The 6,062-nt window shown below is 49.5% G+C and overlaps 1 long non-coding RNA gene across 1 annotated transcript; it reads left to right on the top strand.

Annotated features, from left to right (window-relative positions):
• The first annotated feature begins 494 nt into the window (after positions 1–494).
• On the top strand, positions 495–5,262 carry LOC122153766. The gene is made up of 2 exons (XR_006165641.1): positions 495–1,659; positions 2,619–5,262. It is a non-coding gene; the product is annotated as an uncharacterized LOC122153766 (long non-coding RNA).
• The last annotated feature ends 800 nt before the right edge of the window (positions 5,263–6,062 follow it).

Raw genomic sequence — 6,062 nt, 5'->3', positions numbered from 1 at the left:
CCACGGGGGGGTCGATCCATCAGGAGCCAGCGAGGAAGAGGAGGTGCAGGTGCCTTCCAAGATGCCTGACTCTAAAAAGCAGCCGGCATCCCCGTGACCGCCCCATCCGTGCGTCGGTGGTAGGTGGGCACCGAGCATTGCGGAGGAGAGGAACCTGCCCCTTGCTTTGTGGCAAAAAATTCTCTTTTTATGAGAATGAAGGCAGAAACCTGGAGTCAAAGGGAGCCGGAGCTCCCAAAGGCACCTCGATCTCCTCCCGGCATCGCTCATCTCTGCTGGCAGGGGAGCCGCCTCCCAAGCCTGGGGTTTTGCAGGTGACACACGCCTCGGATGGCGTGAACAGACCCATCCCCTCCCAACCTCCCCCCCCCCGCAACAACGCGAGCTGCTTTTTGGACAAAATAAAATCTGACTATATTTTATATCGATTTGAAAACAAAGTCTGATATTTACCCCTGTTCTCAACTGAATTTGCATATTGTTGTTTGCCACGATATTTGTTCTGTCTAAAAATAAATTTGCTTACTTGTGTAGTCTTAACTGTCTGCTCTGATTCTTATAATCAGATTTATTGCCCCTCCAAGGTGCCTGCACAGCGGCTCTCTTTTGTGTGCTTCCCATGAAGGCGAGAAGGAAATCTGTCTGCCTGGGAGGGGAAATCATTTCAGCCAAGACTCAGACTATAAATGTTTCTCTCTCGGTTATCTTGCGTTCATCTCCCCAAGGCTTCTCAATTTGACGCCCTTTTTTTTTTTTCAAGTTTTTCATCATCAGACCCTTCTATCCGGTAAGTGTGCGACAGAGGAATGGCCGTGCTTCAGCTCTCTTAATTTAAGAGATTAAATTATTGCTGGCGCATTTCTTGAGGGTAAGTCATTCCCGAAGGCGGTATTTTGCATTCGAGAATGAGGGGATTTATGGCTGTGAGCTCGCTGAAAGCATCAAGCGGCCGAAAGCTGTGGACATTGGCTTCTGACACCGGTTCGGTCTTACGGCACACTGTGTTAGTGTGCAGCTGGCATCAGCCGCTGGAGACGTCGCGGCGGAAGGCAGTGCCCTCAAAAGGCTGGAAAACCGATTTGCACTTGCGTTTCCAGGGACGTAATCAAATCAGCCAGCGGGTTCAATAAAAGGGACAAGCAAACATGCCAGATTTGCGTGCGTTTGCAAACAAAACCTGTTGCAAGACTCTCAGGTTTTAAGGTTTTTTCCCCCACCACCGCCCCCCAAAAAAGCTATTTTTGGATGAAAAATGTTGCAGGCTGCTGCAGGAAGCCATTTTATATTCCCTTAAAGTCATATCTGTAGCTAAAAGGACACATTTCAGGGAAGTTCATGCGAGGGCTTGGGCTGTCACCCTTCCTTCCCTTTGGAAACTGTCCCTGTGCATACGTTATGGTCACAGAGTCCATTTTCAGTGATTTATCCCCCTCTCCAGGCACCGTCCGCCCTCTCCTTGCCTCTTTCCTCCCCCTCTGACCTATCTCCAGCTTTTTTTCCCAGTTTATCAAGGTTTTCTAGATGTTTCCTGCTGCTCCTCGCAGCACGAGCAGCACTGCCTGTGGTGACGGACGCTGGCACGAGAAGGAGGGAGCAGAGATGAATCCCGTGGGGAGAAGCTGGGAACAAGAAGCCCGGCTTCATGCAGGCTGCCGTCGGGTAAGTCTGCCTTCCATCCTTAGCAAAAATGAGGTGTCTGCACCCCAAAACGCTCCTTTGTCACCGTTTGGCCTCAAATCAGTGGGGCGGTGGGCTTTGCTCGGTCCCCGGGAGCGCTGAGCATCGGTGCATCGCGCCGAATTATGCAGATTTCCTTCCCCAGCTGATTTTTGGTGGCTGCACCCTTCCCCGGGGCAGCTCTGCTGGCGCTGCCTCTCCCACGGCCGTGCCACTGCTGTCATGAAAGCGGCAGGGCTCAGCGGCGGGTGCTGTGGGAGAGGTGCGGGGTGACAGGGGGGGTGCGGGTGATGGGGCCCCGGGATGATGCTGTGACGGTGGGCGGGGGGGCGGGGTGTGGGCAGGGGTGCGGGTGCACGTGGGATGACACAGATCCACGGAGGGTGCACGTGGAGACGGGGTGAGGGGGCGCAGGGGAGAATGAGGTGCCCCCCAGGGCGCTCGTGCAGCGTGGGGCGGGTGTCGGGGGGAAAGGGACAGTGTAGGGGCCGCATGCCAGTGCACGCCGGGGCAGGCAGGTCCTCATCCTTGTACCCCTGGGGCTCCCCCTGCACCCTCCCAGGGGGGGCAGGTGCCCTTTGGGGGGCACTCAGAGGAGGTCTGAGACCCACCCAGCGACCCCTCGCCCCGTGGAGACAGGGACAATGCCACCAGGAGCTGTGGTTTTGCAGGGCGGAATAACTTCCCTGCAGTAGAAGTTGCAGCAGGGGAAATTCAGATGAGCCCAAACAGGCAAAAAATAAAAAAGAAAATTCAAGTAGCTCCTTTTTTCCTTCATGCGTTTTATTCCCCCCATCAAGGGTGGCTACTAGAAGCCGTGTGGCGACTCTAGTCTGAGGACGTGTCCTGGTTTGTGCACCCTCAGCTGCTGACAGAAGAAAGTACTTTACTGATTTATTTCTTTCTTCACTGCGTGTTTTTTTTTCCTCTCTAAAACACAGGTGTACTGTTAGGAAGACGCCACTCTGGGAAGCAGTGGATAAGCCCAGGCAATGCCTTCCATAGGCGGTGGTGGCAGTAAGTAATTATTTCTGATTTGGGCTCCCTTAAGCTTTATATCGCACCCTAAAAGATCAAGTTTCAGTGGAAAAATCACAAAAATAAGAAAGCAAGGGTACCCAGTGAGTGGTTTGATGTTACAGAGCCAGCGTTTCTCTATTTTTTTTGTTGCCTTTCATGCCACTTTCACCAGCATTGCCTTTTCAGAAGGCTTTAGCGCAGAAATTATTAGATTTTAGAGAAAGTAGTGGAAAATCCACTTGCTCAGCGCTGAAAAGCACCGGGGGCTGGGGGCTGTCGCGCAGGGAGATCTCCAGCAAACAGGCCCCAAAAAAAGAAAGAAAACCAACCTGTCACCCTGAGCAAATCCCCTGTTTTTAGATGGGGAGATGGGAGCCTGGTGCCCCCTAAAAATCTGAAGCCAGAGCTGCTGGCCACCCTGGCTCCCAACGGAGATGGTCTCAGCAAAGGCAGCCTTCACCAAGACTTGTGCACCCACAGCCCCGAGGGCATCATTCTTTGGCCCTGAGCGTGTATTTTTTGAGGTGGCTAAAAGCCTTGTTGGGAGAGACAGATGGATATCTTCAGAAAAGGCTGCTGAGGAGGAAAAGAGCCAGCTTCTCTTTGAATTCAACCAGCTGTTTGAATTCAAGCTTCTCTTTGAATTCAAGCCCTGTCCAAACCCAGTGAGGCCTGTCCGCTTCAAACTGGGAAACCCCATAACAAGGTGGATGAGAAATGCCAACTCTTGGTGTCGAGGTGTTATGAAAGTCACGCCCAAGAAAATCCCGAGCTCACGTCGTGGTATTTGCTGCCCTGAGGGAAATGCTGAAAGAAGCCCACCCTGCAGATCTCAGGAAGCTGCAGATGCTAATGGGAAGATGTAGGGAGCATTCTGAGCCCCTGAAAAAAGTATTTTCAGATTTTGCAGGAGGAAGGTGTAGGCACCCTTTTGATCACTGATGAAAATGCACTGGGTAAAGAAAGGCAGGGTTAGTATCACCACTGTAAAGCCCTGAGCTGTTGAGACCCACGTTGAGGTAGTCGTGATGTGTGAAACAGTTTGCTTCCTACAGAATTCAATAGCAAAAAAGTAGGGGCAGAAAGATTTCAGAGCTTATTGTGGTTTGATTTATTGCTTCTCCCCGAGTTACTTCAATGCCAAGAGCAAATGGCTTCCTCCCCATTACTGAAAGATCATTTGAGAGAAACCTGGGGAAGAGCAGTTAGGTTGGCCATCTCCAGTAGCCAGCTAAACCACAGCCAGAGCTGGTTATGGGATTGCTTGGATGTTTAAAGTCAGCTGCCAGGAAAGATTTGGGGAAAATGGCTCATATTGTGGGAATGAGGCAGACCACTGAGCAGGTGAAGTGTGTCCATGGCAGGGAAGGGCACTCCGTCCTCTCACTGCCCGGCCACCAAATGCTGAGGAACTGGAGGAAGATTGCGCCACTGCAAAATAAGGGGGATCGTGGCAGCTGACCTGCCCGGTGGCCGAGGAGGGATCGGTGAGTCTCAGACCTCAGCGTGTAACCTCAAACTCCTCTCTTGCCTGCCGGGGAGCCAAGACATACGCCGTCTTCTGCACAGATAAAGCTGCTTTACACGCTTCAACCGTCGCAGGAGAGCCACGTCCAGGGCGAGCTCTGCATCCCGGCTCCTGTTTCGGAACCACATCCTTCCTCTCAGTCCATTGGGTTGATCCAAGGATGATCCTGGTTCAGGCTGCAACAGCCTTAGGGGTGAGGTTTTGCTGCTCCTTTGCTGACGCTGGGGAGAGGATCCCCCCCATCTCTGATCGATACCTAAGAAACCTCTTTAGTTCCTGATAAGGAACCAAAAGAAATGTATCCATTCAAGCTTTCCAATTAGGCTTTTCCTATTAAACGTTTTAATGGTGGTAAGGAGTCAGTAAATAGAAATTTATCACCAAAGTGTATGTGTACATGGATATATAAACATACGTCTCCATATACTGAGACAGATATGTTGGCAAGTAGTTACTGGATAGTTGTTTCCAGTGTAAAACTTAGAATAATAATCAACTTATTAGTTAGCACATATGCAACTAACTAGCTTAGCTAGCTTGCTAACAACTAGCTAATGCTGTTCTCTGGTTTTGCTGCAAGCCTCGGAGTACATGGTATTTCTCCCAGCAGGGGCGACATGAGACTTCAATGCTAACATGTGGCCTTCTTTCTGATTTTGTTTCCTTGTACTACATAATGAGGAAAACTTAAAAATTTGAAAGGCATAAATGAAAGACATATATAAAAGCCACCCGACATTTGTTTTAATGCTGCACCATAGCCTCCTGAGAGCCAAGACCATTTTTTGGGGTTATTTTGGACAAGCCACGGGTTGATTTTTATGGTGGGTATCGGTCTCCTTTCTGCTCTTGAAGGCACACCATCCGTGCTGTCCTTGGGAAGCTCTCGGTGAAAAGATTTATTGTCCGTTGCCAGGCTGGAGCTTTCGCCTTACCCCAGAGCTGTTCTCTGCTGCAGTGCCACAAACATGGGCATTTTGCTTAAAAATAACCTGCTGGAAACAAATGAGCAAATAAAACATCCAAGTGTATGCAAATGGTTCCTGGCAGGTGTCTTTTCTGGGTACTGAAATGGCAAACTGGTCAATCTTTAAGCGCAGCTACAAAATCATAATTTTTATATATATATATTGCTCCCTTTTCCTTTGCTAAATGTACTTTTAGTTGGAAAATTCGCTTCAAGGATGTGATGTTTTGAACCTTTTAATTTTCTCCTGCACCTCAGGGTGAAGTCCACAAGTTCAGCTGCTTTACTGAGTGGGAATTAAGGAAATTGTGCCCAGCTTTGGTGTTCCCAGTAGAACACCCACATAGCCTGCGCAGGTCCTCAGCGATTCTCACCTTTTCCATCTGATGTGGAAAAAAACACCAGAGGGACGTTACTTCTATTATTCTGCTAAAAATCCCAGAAAATTTTCCCACCGGTGATCTCCTAAAATCCTGCTCCTTAGTGCCTTGGCCAGACACTTGGAACTTGAGCGTACCCAGCACTCCAGACCTTAGCAATATCATAACCAAAATTAGCACATTATTAGCACTATATATTACTATTAAATACAGGTATAGAGGAGACAGTAAAGCAAGTCAAAACTTGAAGATCAGATAAACAGCTGGGTATGCTGCAGTAGATAGAAATGTTTGCAGGTCAGTCATCATTTAGGGCTGACCATGAGATGAATCAAGTACCAGGCTGTAAGGAAATACGTTAATTTTTATTGTTAATGAATAATGTGCAGCATTTGGTACATCACAGTACTGTATAAAACAGAGGGAGCGTGCCCGGCGTTGAGGGCCTCCCTCCACCTCGCAGCAAGCTCTCCACTGGGGCTGGCAACGG

This window comes from Tyto alba, unplaced genomic scaffold (assembly GCF_018691265.1).
Source record: "Tyto alba isolate M040663 unplaced genomic scaffold, T.alba_DEE_v4.0 Super-Scaffold_23, whole genome shotgun sequence".
Taxonomy (NCBI): domain Eukaryota; kingdom Metazoa; phylum Chordata; class Aves; order Strigiformes; family Tytonidae; genus Tyto; species Tyto alba.
The sequence above is the reverse complement of the archived record's forward strand: the minus strand, read 5'-3'. Positions and strand labels throughout refer to the sequence as shown.